This window comes from Dama dama, chromosome 21 (genome assembly GCF_033118175.1).
Source record: "Dama dama isolate Ldn47 chromosome 21, ASM3311817v1, whole genome shotgun sequence".
Taxonomy (NCBI): Eukaryota; Metazoa; Chordata; class Mammalia; order Artiodactyla; family Cervidae; genus Dama; species Dama dama.
The window spans coordinates 39,350,453-39,373,087 of record NC_083701.1 but is presented as its reverse complement, the minus strand read 5'-3'; the positions used below and the strand labels follow the sequence as shown (position 1 = coordinate 39,373,087).

The window sequence follows — 22,635 nt, the reverse complement described above, 5'->3', positions numbered from 1 at the left end:
TGAACAAGTGTTTCCTTAATTGTCCATCCAGGTGGTACTCTCTGAATGTTCCCAGATTTTGTGTTTTTGCTCACCTAAACCATGTAAAATGAAAATGTCACAAGAGAGGAATTGGACAGCAGTCAGTTGTTAATATGCTGGCTCCACAGTTTCAATATCTATCCATACTCAAAAAGAGGAAAGAAGGAGAATAGAGAAACAGAGATTTCTTATAAGCTAATGAGAATAACAGGGCTTCCCTGGTGGCTCAGTGGTCATAAATCTGCCTGTCAGTGCAGGAGATAAGGGTTCGGTCCCTGGGTCAGGAAGATCCCCTGGAGAAGGAAATGGCAACCCACTCCAGCATCTTTGCCTACAAGATGGCATGAACAGGGGAGCCTGGTGGGCTGTGGTCCATGGGGTCACAAAAGAGTTGGATATGATTTATTGACTAAACAACAGTTGAAAGTAATAAGAACTGAATCTTGGACAAGGAGCTGAATAGGTAGTAGCAACTGAGTGACAGTTGTCCCACCAACCAAAATGGGACAATTGCAATGAAAGGAAGAGAAAGAGAGCACAGAAGAAACATTATTATAATAAGTACATCAACCTTAAAGGTGGTGGTGGAAATGCATGGGTTCTAAATATAATCTAAATAATGGATCAACATTTGAAAGGTTTTTTTTGAGATTGAAGATTTGTATTTAATTTCTATTCTTTATGTGTTTGTTGTAATAAGACAATATTTACATTCTACTTAAAAAAAAGCCAAATGTAGATACTGTTTTGTCTTATGCTGTTTGACTTTATTCACAGTGAAAAATGATAACATCATTTTTATGTGACTCATATGCAAAATGAAATACGTTCATCTATGAGGTCGGCTGATGGGAAATAAAATCAGATATTTTACTTCTGACTCCATCAAGCAAAAGAAAAATCAGTTGTGATTCCAAGAAGAGATGAACTCTTGGTAAGGAAATATTTGTTTTACAATTTTCAGAAAGAATTATCAAATAACATACTGTAAAAAAGTCGAATGCCTAAGCATATTCTTTGTTTGTTTGTTTTAAATGAAACCATAAATGGTACATGAGGGAACACAGTAACATTTGAGGAAGAGGCAATTGCATGAATATTTAAATTTCTTCCTGTATTCCTGTGTTCATAAAAAATAAAATTCAGGTGTCATGGAAAATCACTTCTCATCCTTTGAACTTTACATTAGTAAGCTGTCAACTCCTTGAAGACAAGAAAGATAGTTTAGCTTATGCTTTGATGTGTTTTTTTTAACTTACTTGATCACGTTGGTTTTAAATTCATATATAGATGGGGCCTTGGATCCTTTGTTGTTTATTTTAATTTCTAGATTTAAATTCTGTAATCTAAAAGTATGTGACAACTTATAATGGTCTTTTTAAAATAAATTTCAATTTTCCTGGTACAAGCATATTTTTTGACAAGATGGCATTGAATCTGTATAAGTTTAACTGCCACAATTGTTTGGTCAAATATTTGATTTGGGGATTCGTCAGTGAGATGAAGTCAGCCACAAGAACTTTATATGAAAACTGATTTCGTAGAAAGATGCTTCTTCCGTTTGCTTCTTCTAGTCAATGGAAGGGTGAAATCTTGTCTTTCAAGCACTGGGAGGCAAGATGAAAATATCAGTGCTGCTCTCTGACATGTTAAATGATTGCATGTTAGATATTGTAGATATAGCCTCTTTATATGTCCTTATAGAAAGGTTTACTTTGGATGGCAAGTCTGAAAATTCAACATCATTGCATATAAGGTTAAAAAAGGTAAACCACACAGTGAGATTTAGAATTTCTACATTTAATGTTTTGGATGGATAATTGAAATCATTAACATAGAAGTTCTTTACATTTTCTTTGGGCTCAGAGGTTTTTGTAAACTGGTTTTCAAGAAAGAGGTAAGACCTAAAGAAGGAAAAATACAATATATTGTTTAGCATGCATGTTTGACACTCAAGTTTATTGATAGGTTCTGCCTTTTATAAGATGAATACTATGACAAATGACAGAGAAGAGATTGTGTGTCACTATCTCTGTTCTATCTATGTACTGCCAGTGGGCAAAGATTTCTCATTTCATACATCATTTACAACTTCCTACAGTAATTTTACACAGTTCATATCCTTGGTACAAGGCATAGCAATTATCTATACATATATATGCATGCAGGCATACTGAATATGAAAACCATGTGGTTCTAAAAAGAGTTCCAAAGTTCACACACTCCAACAAAGAAAGTTGCTAACAGCCCATAAGTTGTTCAATTAAAAAACTTTTCTATTTTAACTTATGCCCCAGTATTTACCTCTGGAACAGATTGGTTCCAGAGGTCTTCTTTTAAAGTACTGTTTGTAAGATTGAAATATTTTCAGTTTTCCTAATTACTTTTGTGTTTCAAAAGTTAAAAAATCATATTTTTTTTCTAACTACATTTGGCTTTTTGCCTCTAAGTAGAATGAGAAAAACAAAATATTGTGTTTTGAAATAGGTAAAAAACCCCCTAAATGTACAGGTTTTCAGTTTAAAATGTGAATAAACATAAAAGTTTGACAGTGTTTGGTTATTTTGGACTTTCTAAAATTATTTTAAGTTAATCTAGTTCTACTATTTCATCTAATACAGAACATGTAACTTTTAGAGAGATTATGAATTGCTAAATTGATACATAATTTATAATATTCATAAGTAATTCTGAGCGTCTTTGATACATTATCAATAATCTGTAATCAGTTTTTATTTTTCAATTTCTAATTTTTTTCAAATTTCATTGTGCTTCATATTCTGGCTTTCATTGTATGTGTTTAGAACAATGAATGGTAATTAGATAGCTCCTTTCAAAAGCACAGAAAGCAGTGATTCAGATTCAACAAATATAGTGAATCCCACTATTTATCAGTGAATGAAAAAGTCTATCTCTTTTCAAAAATTATTCATTATATTGACATGATATTCCTATTCTTCCACAACCATGATTTCTTAAGATGCTTTTTTCTTTTAGGAAATTGTTGCTTAAGATTTTCTTGTATTAACATTTCCTGGTATTCAGTATGCATCTGAAAGCATAAATCTATATATAGAAGTTAAGGTTTCAATATTTAGGTCCTTGTACTCTAAGAGAAGACAGGAACACATAACTGGTATATTCTACTTTTATGACTGTTTCAGTTACTAATTTTGATAAGTATATATGAAATTAGAGGTCCTTGCTCATAGCAACCCACTACAGTAGTCTTGCCTAAAAAGTCCCATGGACAGAGGAGCCTAGCGAGCTACAGTCCACGGGGTTGCAACGAGTCAGACATGACTTAGTGACTGAGTGTGTACACATACACACACATACACATACACACACACATGTTCTCATTCATTAGTTTTGGGAGAAGAAATTTCCAGTGCTGTTCTGTCACTCATCACTTTTGGTCTCTCTCTGAACTTCAGTATCTTTATCTACAAAATGATGCAAACTGGGTGATTTTAAATTTACTTAATATAGGTGAGATTCTTTTTTATTTTTATTAGCCATGTTATATGTCTGAAAGCAAAATAACCTGAAAAATTTAAGTGTACAAAACGAAGGCTTTTTAAGTTCAGGATAGTTTTAATTGGCCACTGTATTTAACTTCATTTGCTATAATCCTAGTAACGTTATGGTCAAATAGTAACTGTGGAAATGGTGCCATTTTATCTTAGTTTTACAGATAGTCACATTAAATGGCCGATTCTTGTTGATGTTTGACAAAAAACAACAAAATTCTGTAAAGCAATTATCCGTCAATTAAAAAATAAATAGATTAAAAATAAGCTAGCATATTTATAAACACTCAAATCTACATATGTGTTTTTCATAGCTGGTTGGTGTTTGAAAACTTATTACTAGGCATTATAGAATGCCTGAATAACTCAGATTAAGTACATGCATTCGAGCATGATTTAGAGTTTTTAAAAAGGAAAACATAGTCAAAAGCAGTTCTTTTAATGAACTTAAACATGGAAATGATTGTTAAAAAGCCAACAGATGAAATCTTTACAGCACTGATCCTGAAGTAACAAGAGGAACTATAATAGCATCATACATACCACATATGTAGAGAACTAACATTAGGGAAGGAGGGTGTAGGACCAACTGAGAAAGTAGCATTAACATATATACACTATCATGTGTCAAATAGATAACTAGTGGAAAGTTGCTAAATAACACAGGGAGGCCAGCCTGGTGCTCTATGATGACCTAGAGGGGTGAGATGTGAGAAGGGAGGGAGGGGATATATATAATTATGACTGATTCATATTATTGTACTGCACAAACCACCACAACATTTTAAAGCAATTATCCACAAATTAAAAAATTTAAAAAAAATTAAAATTACATGCAAAAGGAAAATTTCTATAGAAGTAACTTCTTTTCTAATCTTGAGATTCCAACCAAAGCTATTTTTGACTGCAACACTATCTCTACATACACACAAATAAAAGAATAAGTGGAATTGTCAGGCAATAAGCTTTTTTTAAAAGTTGCAATCATATTAATACATAATCATGCATCACTTCTTCCTTGTTGATGTTTTACTAAAGATATTTTATCATTCTTTCATTTAACAGATATATTGGAGTCCTATTACATAAAAAGTAACAAAACCTTAATTAAACTTCTAAATTTAGTGTCAGGGACTTGTCATTTTAAGGGTGACTATATATGTTAATTTTTATTGTTGTGTAAGAAATTGCCTTAAAGTAGTGGCTTAAAACAATCGGTATTTGTTACCTGAAAATTTCTGTGAATCAGGAGTCTAAACACAGATTAGCTGTGTTCTCTAAAAACAAGGCTTTATTCAAGATGGAGTTCCCATCTAAATATTCAACCAGGGAAGGATCCATTTACACATTCACTTAGTTTTGGTCACTGCCATAATTCATTTCCTGTGGTTGTAGGACTGAAGGCCTCATTTTACTGCTGGCTGTCAGTTGGATGTCCTTGCAGGTTATTGGTTGCAAGCTTCTCTCCATTCCTAGAAACCACTCTCAATTTCTTACCACGTGAGCCTTCCAACATGACTGCTTGTTTCATCAAAGCCAGAAAGACCAAGAGAGACTCCTGCAAAATGGGAGCTGTGATCTTACAAGCATAATCACATACATGTGATTATGCATATTTCTTCACCTTTGTTATATTCTATTGATTAATAGCAAGTCACACATCTCATCGATACTCAAGGAAAAGGAGTCCCACAAAGCCATGGACATCAAGAGGTAGAGGTAATAGGGGGCTTCCCAGGTGGTACCAGTGGTAGAGAATGTGCCTGCCAATGAAAGAAACACAGGTTCAATCCTTGGGTCAGAAAGATTTCATGGAGGAGGGCATGGCAGCCCCCTCCAATACCAGACCCTTTGAGTCTGTCCGCCAGACATAGCTTTACTATGTAAAGCTAACAATCTAGGTATGAGCAATTAATTTGCAAATAAATACATGAACAGAAATAAAAACAGTAGGGTGTAGTTCATATATTGTGCTCGTGGTCAGTGTGTCCAACTCTTTGCAGGCCCGTGAACGATAGCCCACCAGACTCTTCTGTCTATGGAATTTTCCAGGCAAGAATACTGGAATGGGTTGCCATTGCCTACTCCAGGGGATCTTCCTGATCCAGGGATTCAACCTCTTGCACTTTCTTCATTGGCAGGCGGATTCTTTCCCACTAGTGTCACCTGGAAAGCCCATTTCAAATATTCTTTCCTGTAAATTAGGAAATTTGGCCTTGTTTGGCATTCAGTAGCCTGTTATACCTCTCTGGACCCATAAGGGATTGAACTCACGCATAAAAATGGAGGGACTTGGACTGGAATGATTGATAAAATCCTTTTCAGTTCTAGACTTCTACAAGGTCTAGAATATTTGGCAAACATAGTATTATTCAATGAACTAGATATTTACTTAGACACTTTAGTCTTCCTAATGGCTTATATCAAAAAGGCCAAATCTATTGAGATTTCAATTTAATTTTAATGCATTTTTGAATGTCTACTCTAAACAGGTCATGGGAAGTAGTGAAATTAATGATTCAGAAGATAAGTTTAAGATTTAGATGCTTGAGTTCAAATCCTCGTTTCTTCCTCTCATCAACTGAGTGACATTGGGCAAAATATTTAATCTCTCCTCATTGATAACATGAAATGATAATACTACCTAGCTTATAAAATTGTTGCCTCACAAATATTATACTTCATAAATATTAGCTGTTATAGATTTTATTATAATTACAATACAATGTGTCATTCATGTTAGGTGAGGAAAATAAATGCCAGGTGAATAGTAAAGTTTGTCTGCCTTGAAGGAATGCACAGAAATGGTGCTTTACTGAAATATTTTCTCTTCTAGGTAGAATTTTGCTGTTATTTAGTTGCTAAGTCCTGTCCAGCTCTTTGCAACCCCATGGACTGTGGCCCGCCCAGCTCCTCTGTCCATGAGATTTCTCAGGCTGGAGGAAATTGGAGTGGGATGCTATTTCCTTCTCCAAGGGGATCTTCCCGACCCAGGGATTGAACCCGTGTTTCCTGCATTGGCAGGTGGATTCCTTACCACTGAGCCACCAGGAAGCCCTGGTAGAATATGTCATGATAAAAATATTTTATTTCTCTTGAGATTCATCAGAAAATAGTTAAAATTCTTGTTTAATGTGATAAGTATGGTTATATTAATAATTGAGTAATATCTGTTGGATTTTATTCAGCCTTCTCAGAAAGAATTAACTAGGGCAAGATTTTTTTTTCATATAAAAATACTATCTGCCTTATGAAATGTTCATTTTGATTCCATATATTCTGTTCTTTTGTGAGCAGGTTTCTAGGTACAACACTTCATGGTTATTAATAAATGGGCCATACATAAATTATGCATTAAGAAAAAATGAAAGGCAAAAGCACTGAGCATCCCTTTTGCTAGTTAGGGGAAACAGTTTTACTGTCTGACATTGAAGACAAGACAGTCAGTGTAATTTATTAGAATTACAAGCAGCCAGATTCATACCCCACCTCATCTTTCAAACTCTCTTTTGTTCTCTACACAGAAAAATCACATGGAATGAGAAATAACCATGAAGGGATAGCTATTTTGATCTGCAAGAGAATCCTTAACTACACACATTTTCTGAAAGTATTTTTATCACCTGATCTTGGGCTTTCAGTCCTTGAACTTCTCCTATGACATAGGGACAAACTCAAAAGTCCAAAAACTGTAATTCAGATACTTAAAAACTCCAGTGAAAGTGAACATCTTTGCTGTCTCATGAACACATTATATGAATGGAATGAAGCAAGGCAAATATTGATGTGTTTTATGGATATGTGGATGCCTTTTGAGGGAATTGACTAATGAGGGATGGTTAAAAGGCAGATCTACTGATAAATCGCTCTTAACTTCTTTTTTTTTTTTTTTCTTTTGGTCGCATAGCACAGCCCTGAGTTCCTAGTTCCCCAAGCAGAAACTGGACTGGACCAAGGACTGAACTCATGCCCTCTGCAGTGAAAGTGCATAGTCCTAACCCCTGGATCGTCAGGGAATTCTCTTTGTTTTAACTATAAGGAGAGAAAAGGAGATATCAGAGTTGAGAAGAGAAATCCTAGCAAATAGCTGCATTCTCAGTTGGTAAAAATCATACCAAGTCTTTCTGCATATGATCCACAATCTGAAATTGTCTTTTTTCTTTGTTTATTTTCTTCTTTGTTTTATCTCCCTATTTAGAATATTGGATCCATGATGGTTAGGATCTGGTATGTTCCTTTCATCACTTGAATCCATTTCCTACAACTGTGTAAGGCCATGGTAGGTACTCAATAAAAACTTGCTCAATGAATGCATGAGGAATCGATATTTGGATTCTAGTTTTCCGTGCAACAAAGTACTTGAGAGGCCTTACGATTATCATTTACCTCTTTCAGGATCAATTTCTTTACCTTTAAAATGATGGAGTAGACTGGATGGCTAATGTTTCTTGCAGCACTAATGGTCACTGATGGCATGCATGTTTCAAGGGTTTGTATGAAAACCAAGTAATATTTTTACAGGAAACTTTGCTTATGTAACAGATTGCATTTGACAGATCTTTTTTTTAATTCTGTAACTTTAATCCAAGATGAAATTATTTATGTGTTAGTTATCTGTGCTTTCATTAATGTTTGCCTTTTATTCCTGATTAAACAAGGTTATTTTGGTCTGAAAAATCCATTTTTTTGTCATTTAGATACCCAAATAGGATTAAAAAAAAAAAAAAAAGATTCTTACAGCTTACAGTGAGGATTCTCTTAAAAACTTTTTAAAGTTAATGTTTTAAATGGTGAATTTCTAGAAAATTCTAGAAATACAGATAGATCTATTTGAGGAGGAAAGAGAGAGCTGAGAGATATCTAGTTGTTTCCAGATTTTATAATACTATGAGCATCTTGAATAAGTGGACATTAAGAAATCTTCGTCTGTTTTTTCATTTTGTATGGTAAATATAAATTTAGTATTATACTAAAGTCTTTTGAGTGGGTTTGCTAGCTGATCATAACTTCACCACATTGTCAGGAGATTGAATCCATAATTGTGGAAAGATATTGCTTGTAAAGAACATTTAGTTTCCTTTTGCTTTTCATGAGGATGCTTTTTAATTGTCTATGTGTTTCATTTTCATCAGTACCTAAGTGTGTTAAATAATTTAATAAGAATAATATGTAAAATTCCAAATACATTTCATTTCAAATATAAACTTACATGTAGTAATACCAAGGTACTTAATTTCACATTTATTAAACTGAAATTACTTTAAAAAATTTGATTTTGCTATTGTTATGTGAAAATGTGAAAGGAATGTGAAAAATGAATAAGTGCTAGGGGATAAATAATCCTACAGTATTCATGTTCAAAGAATACTATTATATTCCTATCTGAAAGCTATGTTCTTTATTTAGATATATTTACTTGCTAATTGAAACTCAAATGGTATTATTGAAGCATTGTTTGCAGATTTCTAACTTCTGGCTTAATGCAGAGAAAATGTGGTCTTATATAAAACTTGGAAAACATTTATGTTAATCATTTTTATTGACATGTCTTCCCTCTAGACCATTAGAAAGTAAAGGTAGTCAAAACTGAAGTTCCGAAGAGGAAAAATGAAACTAGTAAACTCTCCTGACGTCTCACTTCCTAAGAATTTCAGCATACAATTTGCCCATACAAGTTCCATTAAAGTTAATGGGAGTCGTGTGACTAATTCTCTCTGTAGGGTACTAAAAATGTACCCTGCAGTACTAAAAAGTCTGAACCTAATTTTTACTTTCTCTTAACCTTGATCATGTTACACCAAAGATAGATATTTTCATTATCACACACACACATATAGTAATCTTTGTATAAAGATTTGAAAATAATCTGTTTGGGGGAGAGGCTGAATTTATGTGGGTCAGAGCCGAATTTTAATTAGTATTGCAAATATGAGCACTGGTTTCATTATAATGATAAAACAAGCATAAGTATCTGTAATTTACCCTCTAGCAATACAAATGAGAACTTAAACCTCAATGAATTCAATAAATGAAACATTTTCAGAACACTTACTTAAAATCAGGTCTACTTTTTAATCAGTCATGTTTTAAGTGAATGCTTATTAATAGAGCATTAATAAAACATGCTTATGGAATGAGATTTCAAGAAAGCGGTGAAATGAATAAAAGACAAAGAAAGTGAAAAGAGCTAATGGATAATTTTTAACTTTCAAAAAACAACTTAGTTTTAGTTACATATTTCAAATTAAACAGTAGATTTTAAATCTTTTTCTACAGTTATACATAAAGAAAAAACACTACAGATAATATTGCCTGTGAATTCATGACCCTTTTACACTGCCCAAGTTCCCTCTGCTTTTGACATTCGAACTAAAATATTAATCTCATTTTTTTCCTTTAAATAATTTCTGTCTGACTTCTATCACTACCTAGGGGGATGAAGCTATAAGGTTTTATTTTTAAAGAATGCAAAAAGGAAAGGAAAACTCTGTGTGTGAATAAATACCTCACCATCCATTTTTCACTGAAACCAGCAGCTATGCTGCAAAAAAGAGACATACACAAAATATTTCCTAAGCACAAAGGACACTAGGAAATGGCAGGTAAAATTACAGAACAATAAATACAGGAGAACACTCTCCAAGGGTCCAGAATTTGGTTTGGATAACCTTCGGGAAGTCAGAATTCTTACCCAACACCAACATAAACTGCAATTAGGCTGGATCATTTCATGTTATATATTTATTTTCTTTTCTGGATTTTTATTTCAATATTCTCTGTGTCTAAATTCCAGTAGAATCCCATGAGTGTGGGTGGGGCTGAGGAGGATAGTCACATGTCAATTCACAGTTTCCAATTTATCGAACTTGATGTCAGATATTTAGGTATTGAATTTGGTCATATTTCTAGAGCACCTCCGGCTCAAGATCCCATTACTCAGAATTCTCTTTGAAGCTTGAAGCCTTTTCACTTTTTGCTGCAACTTGCTTTCTTGATCTGTAGGTTTACCACTGAAAAGCTGTAAGCATCCAAATCATGAGGCGCTCTTTGGACCCACTGGGTTCTGGTTTTCCAGGCTAATGTGTGGCATTGACCCCAAAGTGGCAAGAGGAAGAAGACTCTGCTTAACCTTCATTGCTCAGAGCTCAGTCGTGCTCTTTTGGGGCCATGGACTGTAGCCTGCCAGGCTCCTCAATTCTCCAGGCAAGAACACTGGAGTGGGTTACCATTTCCCATTCTGTTAACCTTCATGCTTACAAGTTTATTTTTTGAAAGACTTTGAAAAACTTTAATGCAGCTCCTTGGGAGTGTGCCAGGTGGCGCTAGTGGTAAAGAACCCACCTGCAATGCAGGAGACACAAGAAATGTGGGTTCAATCCCTGGGTTGGGAAGATCCTCTGAAGAAGAGCATGGCAATCCCCTCTAGTGTTCTTGCTTGGAGAATCCCCATGGACAGAGCAGCCTGGTGGGCTACAGTCCATAGGTCGCAAAAAGTCAGACATGACTAAAGCAACTTAGCATCCGTGCATGCCTTCTAGTCTGGGCTATAGAGTAATTAACCAAGCCACATGGCTTTCATAGGTTTAGCACAATTCTAACCTGAATTGTTCTGATCCTTGGGCTATCTTGAGAAGGCATCACTCTGCCTTCCCTTTGAAAGATATAATAGGGTGTTCTCGGATTATTAATAATTTTCCCACCCAAATACTTGATCTTTTAATTTTGAAAAGAATGAAAATCATATTTAAGATTTTGCAATGCCCTTTGAGATATTAGAAATACCCTAGCATTTCTAGGGTATTTCTGGGATGATTCATTACTACTTAAAAAAAAAAAGTGCTATTGGTATACTTTGTGACTTTATAAGAAAAAGAGCAAGAGGAGTTGCAAAGACTGCAGCTCAGATGCTGAGTTAAGTACAAGGTACCAAGAATATATGGAGAAGGAAATGGCAACCCACTCCAGCATTCTTGCCTGGGAAATCCCATGGACAGAGGAGCCTGATGGTCTGCAGTCCAGTGGAGATGCGAAGAGTCAGACATGACTGAGTGACTAAACAACAACCAAGAATATGCAGCAGACTGAAATGTTACAGCAAACAGCATGTGTGTTGGTGTTTAGCAGAAGGACAAATTCTCTCTCATTAGGAAGAACAGTGTGTCTACTGTAGAGTCTGGGACTAATACTCTTCCTTTCATCACTTGAAATCTGTGACTCCACTTCTGTTTCTCACTTTGATGCACATTCACACAAATCCATCGTGATTCATGATTATCTGGCCCTTTCTTCGTTTGATTCAGGCTGGAAAAGTGCTCTTTTCTTTCTCCCGAAGCACTCCAATTGTACTAAAATTATTTTAAGAGCCTGTCTTTTTCCTTAAAATATAAGTACCCTAAGGATGGGGACCATATTTTGCCAAATGATTACAGTCTGTCTGACAATGGCTGCTCAAATTTTACTAAGTGGAAGAGCATGGGATACACGCTTTCAAAAGTTCTCAGTCTTTCTATCTATAATTGCTACATATTGAATTAAAAAAAAAAACTTATTTTGCATTGGGGTATAGCTGATTAACAATATTATGGTAGTTTCCGGTGAACAGGGAAGGAACTCAGCCATGTATATGCATTTATCCATTTTCCCCCAGACTCCCTTCCCATCCAGTCTGCCACATGACATTGGGCAGAGTTCCATGTGCTACACAGTAGGTCCTTGTTGGTTATCCATTTAAAATATAGCAGTTACACATTGAATTTTTAAATAGAGATACCTAATTTACATGACAAAGCCTCTATCAAGGCTATTTCTTTCACTTTCGCTCTTTCTGCCCCAATTTGCTCTTCCATCATTTTGCACTAGGCTTAAAGGTGAGGTTCCTTTTATGCCCCTGTTACATGGAAAGGTGCTCTGCTAAAGCCTTCTGCACAGCATGTCCTACAAGATGCCAGCTGATGGTGATCAGGACTGGATTCCCCTACCTTTGATGCATGGTCCAAATATGTTATGGGAGTGGAAGCCAGAGACCCTGGCACAAAGGACTGCCTTTACAGCCTTCCCTGTGGCAGGGACGGCTAGGTCTGCATCACCATGTGTTATGTGATGATTCACTTCACCCCAATTTGCCCTTTGGGAACTGCTGTGAAAACTTCTTTTGTACAGTAAATCATGACAGCATTTGGCCTTCATTTGGGGGTGAATGCATGGTTTATATATTAAAGCCATTTCTTTTTTCCCTTTAGAAATACCATGTGGCATCAATTTGTTTGTAAGCACAAATCAAATGGCAGTTTGGGATCCTCCAGATGATGTAGAATATGCTGTTCTAAGTTTTTAAAGGTTATCAGAGCAACAAAAATCTAACCTAACTGAGAAGAATTAAGAGACGACTTGCATCCCCAAGAATACCTTCCTGTAACCACAGAGTTCCTCAGATGCTTGGAGAAAATCTGCTCTGAAACTTTAAAATTAGGGCAATAATAATATAAGTCACAAATTAATATCCTATTTAAAAATATGTACATTTTCCGTGTGTGTATGTGTCTATCTGCAGGACTGAAGTCTAATTTTTCAATCCAACAAAGGTATATTTTGATTGATTGATTGGTTTGACTGCATTGGGTCTTAGTTGTGGCGCATGAGATCTTTGCTGTGTCATGAGGGATTTTTTTGTTGGGGCACACAGATTCTCTGGGCACACGGACTCAGTGATTATGGAGCACAGGCTTAGTTGCTTCACGGCATGTGGGATCTTAGCTCCCCAACCAGGGATCGAACCCATGTCCCCTGCATTGTAAGGTGGATTCTTAACCACTGTATCTCCAGGCAAGTTCCTATACTATGTACTGATCTTCAGCCACAGGTGAGATTAGGGTATAAAACAAGAAACAGTGTCATTATTGTAACTTCAACTTTCCAGATATGTCAGAAATGGACAAATATGGTGATTCTCTGAGTAACAGCTCACTGATCTGCTTCCAGCCCCCCAGGGAATATCCCAGGCTCTGCACTATGGGCTTTGAAATCCACCCATCCAGCCCTACTTGTGGCGCTTGTAGTTAATCTGTGGCCTGAAGCTTCACTTGCCCAGCAGTTCTATTTCCCAAAATAGGCTCAGGAAGTTTGTGACCATGTTTGGTTTGTTCCAAAGGGGCTGCCATATATTTAATGAGGTTGTGAACATACACTGAGATTTGTATATGGCTCATCAAATAAAATACATCTTCCACCCTCTTTTCACTTCAGTACGTGGTTTGGAGTGGGCTGTTTTACAAGCACATGTGTTTATCATATGACTTTACTTGGGGACAAACATCACTCGTTACATTTAGGATTCAGTTTCTGAGTAGCTGAACGCTCTGTCTCCTTCCTCTCTATTCAAGGAAAGAAATGTTAAGCTGGATAGTCCTTTTCTCTTACTCTTTACAGCTTTCTTTGGATGCAGAGGTGTTTTATTTAATTCAAATATGCCCTTTTTGCATGGTAGGGGAAGAAAAAAAACCCTGTGGCTTAAAGTCCCTTTTCACCCAGAAAGGCGTATAATGAATGTCTTCCTGTGTGCAAGTGGGAATAGGGAATCTCTTATCAATTACATGCATTGATGAGAGCAATGTGTTTCCCTGGTTTGTGTGCCAGACTAGGAGCTCGAGACCTTGATCTCCCTCAGCTGCTCAACCTCTCCAGGACATTAGGCAAATCGTTTACCTTCTAGGTCACTGGCTTCTTGTATTTTTCTACAAAATATCTGTCCCTCGCATAATAAAAGGAAGGATTGTGACTAATATTGATAATGGCTAAAAATGCATTTTGCTTTCTCTCAGTCTCTATGATAACATATAGAGTAACAGAGGTAGTCCTGTACTAAATGAACCTTGACAAGTGTATAAATGACTCACCCAGCATCTTCCGGTTTACTATATAATGTAATAAACCACATTCTGTGAATAAGCCAAATAGATAAAACATCCTTCATTTGATGATTCAGACCCAGTCCAATAAAGCAGAATATTTCGCAGAGTTTATTTCCTGTAATTGCAGGAGGTAAAATTGATTTCCCCATTTTCCCCCCTCACTTTTTTTTTTCTCTCCCAGTGTTTGCTACAGTTACTGATTGTGAAAGGAGACTTGAAATAGAATTTGTAAAAAAATGAAATTTAAAACTTCTCACAAGTCTGATGGTGCTTCCTTTGGGAAAAAAAATGTAGAGTTGCTAGTCTGTATGAAATTGTGATCGGGACTCTCCTTTAGAAGTTTACAAGAAAAGGGGAAATGTGTGAAAAGGAGATTGTACCATCCTGTCTTGAAGCAGAAGACTCATCTGGAAGCTCCTGGCATTCCTCAGTAAAATTCAAATGATATTGACAAGTTAATGTGGTCTCTTTGGCTTTTCCTTGGTCTGGGTCAAGAATTCAGCCAGTGCAGCCACTGCATCCAGGGGGTGGGGCGGAGGATTTGGCTGGTGTTGCTGGCGGGGTGGGCGGGTAATTTACAGGAGCAAGGAAGTTGTGCTGAGAACAATGAGAGCCAGATATTCTTGATGCTTTTTTGTAAAATTGTATGTATTTCAAAATGAAAAGTAAAATAAAAGTTAATGTGATTAAGTATCTTAGTTTTCCCAGATAAACTGGTTTATCTACATGGTTTATCTCATGTAGAACATTATATATATGTGTGTATGTGTGTGTGTGTCTATACACACACATATATAATATATGCGTATGTGCCTACTATGTCACTTCAGTCTTGTCTGACTCTTTTTTGACTCCGTGGACTGTAGGCTGCCAGGCTCCTCTGTCCATAGGATTTTCCCAGGCAAGAATACTGGAGCAGTATTGCCATTTCCTCCTCCAGGGGATCTTCCTAACCCAGGGATCGAAACTGCATATTCTGTGTTTCCTGCATTTGAGGCAGATTCTTCACCACTGAACCACCGGGGAGCCTATATATGTAGGCTATATATATACACACACATGTCTGTACATATATATGCTTTGTATTTCCTTTATGTATTTTAGATGTGCAAACATTCATGAGTATATTCTTACTGTTCCAATTACTCTAAGATACTGATACATTTCAGAACAAAAGAAAATACAAAGCACTTCAGCAAGACAATAAAAAAGAAAACTTTTGGATGTGTAAAAGATTTATTTCAAGTCTTAATAATTATATTTGATTGACATGAACTCTCAAGATGGATCTGAGTACTAAATTAGGATTAAATGAAAAGAGAAATATATTTAAGTTTGTCCTGATTTTTGAAATATCACTCAATTAAACCTTTCTCTAATAAATATGCATTACATACATCTGCCTAAGAAAACATCTGATTTGTTTCCTGGCTATTAATGAATGCTTTATGTGACTATTTGCTCTTCTATGAAATAAAAATAGGCATTTCCCCAGCAACACCACCTGTAGATGTTGATATTTTTCTTTTGTTTTCCTGACTGAGGGTTTAATGCACACTCTATTTTTCTCTTTTAAGTGATTAGAAACAGATTTTGGAAACTTTGTAGGGAATATATTTTGGTTCACATTTTCCCCTCAAATTGATTTCATCTACTTAGAAACATAGCTAAAGTACTGCATCTAAGCTAGTTTTCCTTCTTAAAATTCAATTTTAAATAAACAAAGTGGTACCTAACAGGTTTCTGACGTGGTTCATGATACAGGATGCTCTTCACTTGGATTTAAAATAAAGTATTGCTGCCATTGGCTTGAAGCTTCTATTTTGAGAAGGAGGAAGGATGTTCTATTTTTTTAAAAATAGATAGAATGATCCTTAAAAACAGCACAACCTGTTTTTTGTCGAGATGTAAGCTCTGAACTGGAGCATTGCATGAACGCTGTGCTTAGTAGTCAGCAAAGATGCTACCGCTCTGCAAAACAGATAAAACCTTTCTATATAAGGAAGTTGAAAGAGTTTTTAAGGTACAGTTGTTTACAGGGTTGTTTTTCTCTGATGGCAAATTAATGACATGGTGAAAGCAGTGTTAACATGAGGTACACACTCCAAAATATTCACCTTGGCATGGCATTGTGTGCAAAAGCAACTCTTAAGGCAAAAACACCTTTTGAAAACCCACTCTACGCCTTCCAACCTCATCTTCAATGACAATGTGGTTACTACAAAATAAAGGACTGTTATCTTCTCTTCATTCAGACCTATACAGTCGCTGAACACCCAGCCCCATAGCCCATCAAAGCCTAATGTAGTTAGTAGATTCAATGGGAGGGAAGGTAACAGGAGTGGCATAAAGCTAACTGGAAACAAATTTTATCAGACTACCCAAAAATATATTTTAAATCTGAAGACCAACCGAATTCTTTAGTTTGGATGTCAGACTAATTTATTTGTGCTTTTATTGTTTGAATAAAATAGAAATAGCTTTATTTCCCGTATTACCTGCTTACTTTGTCCTTTTAAAAATCTTACTATGGCTACCATAAAAAACTCTAAAAATAACAAATGTTGGGAGAGGATGTGGAGAAAAGGGAGCCCCTCTTACACGGTTGGTGGGAATGTAAATTGGGACAACCACTCTGGAGAACAGAATAAAATTTTCTCAAGAAACTAAGACGAGAACTACCATGTGACCCAGAAATTCCACTTCTGAAAAAAATGAAAACACTAATGTGAAAGGATACATGCATCCCAATATTCATAGCAGTGCTATTTACAATAGCCAAGATATGAAAGTGTCTATCAAGAGATGAAAAGATAAAGATGTGATATACAATAGAATATTTACTCAGCCATAAAACAAAAAATAAAGTTCTACCATTTGCAGCAATGGGGAAGGACCTAGAGATTATTATGCCTTGTGAAATAAGTCAGATAAAGACAAATATTACATGATACCACTTAAATGTGAAATCTAAAAAATGCAAGCAAATATGCATGCAAAACAGAAACAGACTCACAGATATAGAAAATAAATGTGGCTACCAATAAGGAGAGGGAACAGAGGGAGGGGCAAGATAGGGGTATGGGATAAAGAGACACAAACTATTATGTATCAAATACATAAACAAGAAGGACATATTGAACAGCACAGGGAATGGTACATTATCTTGTGATAACTTTCAATGGAGTATAATCTGTAAAATACTTAATCATTGTGTTGTGCACCTGAGACTAATATGATATTATAAATCAACTATACTTAGGTAAAAATCTGCTCAATGACAAAAAAGTTTAATAGCAAAATTTTTGGATTCAGAGCTATTACAAAATTTCTTCTGCAGGGTAATCTCTCTGTAATAGTTCTATGTGAAAAAAGACATTATATATATATGTATATATATATATACAAATATAAATGTAGTTCTGTATGTGTATATATAAAACAATATAAATTATAATACTCTATAATGCAAATAAAAATATGACCATTTTATTATGAAATACTCTAATAGCAAGGAGTGATCTAATGATCTCTCCCCTAAATGTGCTCCCATATACTGTTTTGTCAATAGGTTTGTTATTGTTACTATATACATGACTCTTATTTTGTAAGTATTTACAGAATGTAACTCAAGGGATTTTATTTATTTTTTTTTGAAGACTAAGAGTTTTCATGCAGGGTCTTCATACACATCCAAGATCAGGAGCGGCAGCCGTGAGGAGATACCCCACGTCCAAGGTAAGGAGCAGTGGCTGTGCTTTGCTGGAGCAGCCGTGAAGAGATAGCCCATGTCCAAGGTAAGGGAAACCCCAGTAAGACGGTAGGCGCTGAGAGAGGGCATCAGAGGGCAAACAGATTGAAACCACAATCACAGAAGACTAGCCAGTCTGATCACATGGACCACAGCCTTGTCTAACTCAGTGAAACTAGGCCATGCTGTGTGGGGCCACCCAAGATGGACGGGTCATGGTGGAGAGGTCTGACAGACTGTGGTCCACTGGAGAAGGGAATGGCAAACCACTTCAGTGTTCTTGCCTTGAGAATCCCATGAGCAGTATGAAAAGGCAAAAAGATAGGCCACTGAACTGAACTGAGCTGACTGAAGAGTTTTCGTGCAGTGGCTCCCTCAAAGGATTAAAGTTTAGCTATTATTTTAGGTCACTCAAAGCCCTAATGAGATCAGGCCACAGCCTGATTTTTGTAGAAAATTCCACTCTTGATTGATCACCTACTTAGGAATTTCTGGATGAAATCCCGTAGGATTTCTGTCAGGTTAGATTCCCTTACACAAAACATGGTCTTCCAATGGAGAACTTGGCAGGGCAGCTGGCCCTTCCAGTCTGGAGAACGGAAAAGGATGAGGAGGAAAGTGGCACTGATTTCCTTCATGGTAATAATGGCTTCTGCTGCCTTGACTCAGTGCCAAAGAGCCACACAGATACAGTAAGTCCCCAACGCATGAATAAGTTCCACTCTGAGAGGGTGTATGTAAGTCCACTCGTTCCTAAGTCCAACACATTTAACCTAAGTACCCAGCTAACACAATCAGCTATGTAGTACAGTACAGTAACAGGTTTATGATACTTTTCTCACAAATAAAATACAAAAAGTGAACACAAAAAAACTAAACATTTTTAATCTTACAGTGAAGTGAAAGTGAAGTGAAGTCGCTCATTCGTGTCTGACTCTTTGCGACCCCATGGACCCACCAGGCTCCTCCATCCATGGGATTCTCCAGGCAAGAATACTGGAGTGGGTTGCCATTTACAGACCTTGAAAAGTATAGTAGTACCAACTACATCACCACTGCTTTTATACTTGCTTCTGGACATCCTGGGCTTGAAGTAAAGATACTGTAGTTCTGTGGTCCATACAATGTGTGTGCTCAGTCACTCAGTCATGTCTGACTCTTTGATACTCCATTGATAATAGCCCACTAACTTCCTCTGTCCATGAAATTTTCCAGGCAAGAATACTGGAGTGGGTTGCCATTTCTTCCTCCAAGGGATTTTCCTGACCCAGGGATCGAACCCACATCTCTTGTGTCTCCTGCATTGGCAGGCAGATTCTTTATCACTGATCAACCTAGGAAGCCCCACTCCATGCGTAGTGTACAGTCAATGACACAGGAACATAAACCCTTGTAGAGGATGCGTGCATGTGACAATGTAAAGAGTTGCGTCTGACTCTTTTCTGACCCCATGGACTGTAGCCCGTCAGGCTCCTCTGTCCATGGAATTCTCCAGGCAAGAATACTGGAGTCGGTTACCATTCCCTTCTCCAGGGGATCTTCCCAAATCAGGGCTCGAACCCAGGTCTCCCACATTGCAGGTGGATTCTTTACCATCTGAACCACCAGGGAAGCCCAAGAACACTGGAGTGGGTAGCCTATCCCCTCTCCAGGGGATCTTCCAGACCCAGGAATAGAATCAGGGTCTTCTGCATTGCCGGCAGATTCTTCACCAGCTGAGCTACAGGGAAGCCCCACTCCATACAGCAGTGTGCAGTAAAGTACACAAGAGCTCAACCCCTCGTCGAGGGTGCGTGCGTGTGACACTGTACGCCAGACATATGAGCTGACTTACGTGATTGGACATGCAAACGTATGTTCCTGTCTTTAAATACCCACAGCTTGAAGGTTTGTATGTAAGCGACTTACTGTATTCAAAGGAGTTGTGAACAATAGAAGAGGTCCTCTATTTAGAGGAATCTCATTAAGATGGGAGAGGAGCATGTGAGAAGCAGGTGGCTCAGTCAACACTCTAAGTATGTAAGCCAGGGTGATGTATAAAGATAAAAGCCCCAAGGTCATATCAGTCCAGGTGGCATGCTGCCAAATGATATAAAGGCAACTGGAAAGCCAGTCACTTTCCTTGATGAACCTGTGTGCAACTAATGTGTCATCAAGGCAGTAAAAACTAAGCAAGCAGATAATAATTATAAGCAATAACAGAAAAACTTTTAAAGAAGGGTGGTAAATGTGGGTGTTGGGCATTTGGTCAAGTGTACGTATGTATGGGTTAGTCGCTCAGTCGTGTCCGACTCTGCGACCCCATGGACTATAGCCCCCCAGGCTCTTCCATCCACGGGATTTTCCAGGCAAGAATATTGGAGTGGGTTGCCATTTCTTTCTCCAGGGGATCTTCCAGGGATCCTGGATCTTTGAGACCCAGGGATCGAACCTGGGTCTCCCGCATTGTAGGCAGCCTCTTTACTGAGTGAGCCACCAGGGAAACCTATTTGGTTAAGTAGATATTAGGAAAGCTGCATAGCTGCTATTGGGCTTCCCTGGTTGCTCAGAGGTAAAGAATCCACCTGCAATGCAGGGAACACGGGTTTGTTTCTTGGGTTGAGAAGATTTTCTGGAGAAGGAAATGACAACCTCTCCAGTATTCTTGTTTGGAAAACCCAGTGGACATAGAAGCCTGGTGGACTATAGTTCATGGGGTCGTAAAAAGTTGGACACTACTTAACGACTAAACAGCAACAACATAGCTGCTATTGAGATTTATCATGCACATTAACATATTAATGAAATTGAGAATGCTCTTTAAATTTGTCCTGCATATTCCAAGCTTCTTTTACCACATAACCTTTTCTTTTTATATAAAGAGGAGTATCCAATAGAACCATAATATATTAGGCAACACTGATATAAAATCATACAAATAGCACTATATAAGAAATACTAGGTGAATCTGTAAAGCCTGAAGGGATAAAGTCTGAAGTAAGCAAATGATAAGAATGGCCTGAATTCCAATTTTTTCATTATACACTGTGTGTCAGGCATGGTGAATATTTTTATAAACAATAAGTAACATATATTGAGCACTCACTATATGTCAGACATTATAAGCAATTCATATTCATTATTTGATTCGTATATATATATATATATATATATATATGAGGTGCAGGCCATTAATATCTCCACATTCTGCATAAGAAAGCGATACTTAAAGAGGATAAATAAGAAAATGAAGCTTAAGGAGGATAAACAGCATACCTTTAGTGAAAAAATAGCAACTTGATCCCAATGTATCAACCATATTTATAACTAACAATTATATAAGGTGTTAAGACCAATAATAATATTATGAACAAAGATTTAAAAAGTGAAGTTTTTCAATTAACTGATGGGAGGATTGTGTCACAGAGTTAACAGCTATAATTATACACGATGGAGAAACGATAACAGAAATACCATCATATCTTTTGAAAGCAATTCACAGGAGAATTTGGGAAGGTTGCTTCCTTATTCATTTGGGAAGATTGTTATTATTCTTCAACTTGTAAGACAAACAAAACTAAGCTTTTGCTGTTATTGTCTGAAAAAAATAGACTATATTCAAAATAACTGTTGCCCGAACATGTCAAAATGATTGCATGCTTTTTTCAAATGTTGGCTCCTAATACAAAGCTTGTAAGGATTCAGTCCATTGGATGAGATGTTGTTTTTAGAAATGATCTGCCTCCTCTGTTCATTCATATCCAATTCGAGAAAGAGGAAATTATTCTGGAATCTTTTTTCTCATTATGGTCTTGATGTGAAATTCATTTCGTGGTTGCTAAGCATCTTGAAAATACAGTGGATGGTTGCAGCTACATATTCTTCTCTGGTGGTTTCACTACAACTGCTCAAATAACAAATGATAAAATGTTTTAGATTGCCTGTTATTTATTTTGCTTGTCCTAATGTTGAATTTATTTAGAGTTTCCAGCAGAAATTGTGTTTTTTAGAGTATAAAAATAGTATTCTAAGATATTATAAAATGTGGCTACTTCAAAAATAAAACATAATCTATTAAATTTATAAACATGACTTGAATGTATAATAATAAAAAGATGTAAAACATTATTTTTATAATATCTTTCTCCTCTATTTAATCTTTTCTGCCTCTATTAAATAACATACCTTGAGGTAGGTAGAAATAAATTAACTATGTTTAGGTTACAATTTTAAAGAGGCCAGGATAGTAGAAAATAACATTTAAGTAGGAAATAGAACTGTGACTTCCAGATTTCCATTTTGAGGCCTTAGAGGCTAGGAAGTAGCTAAAATTAATGATTAGAATAACAGTGATAAATCAAATCCATTCCAAAGAGAAGTTGATTTTTTTTTTTCTGATTTAAGCAGCATTTCTTCTGAAGTTTAAAGGATTTTAAAAGCTACT

At 36.4% G+C, this 22,635-nt stretch overlaps 1 long non-coding RNA gene across 2 annotated transcripts in view; it reads left to right on the top strand.

The window, feature by feature from the left end:
- The window catches only part of LOC133042675 (uncharacterized), a 45,711-nt gene extending 31,927 nt beyond the window's left edge, over positions 1 to 13,784 (top strand). Inside the window, exons 2-6 of one of the 2 annotated variants that reach the window (XR_009689557.1) lie at positions 799 to 955; positions 7,462 to 7,656; positions 7,753 to 7,833; positions 7,950 to 8,043; positions 12,794 to 13,784. This is a non-coding gene — a long non-coding RNA (uncharacterized LOC133042675). Of the gene's footprint in view, positions 1 to 798; positions 956 to 7,461; positions 7,657 to 7,752; positions 7,834 to 7,949; positions 9,075 to 12,793 lie in introns of those variants that run through there. The other variant, XR_009689556.1, reaches the window with a different exon arrangement.
- The last annotated feature ends 8,851 nt before the right edge of the window (positions 13,785 to 22,635 follow it).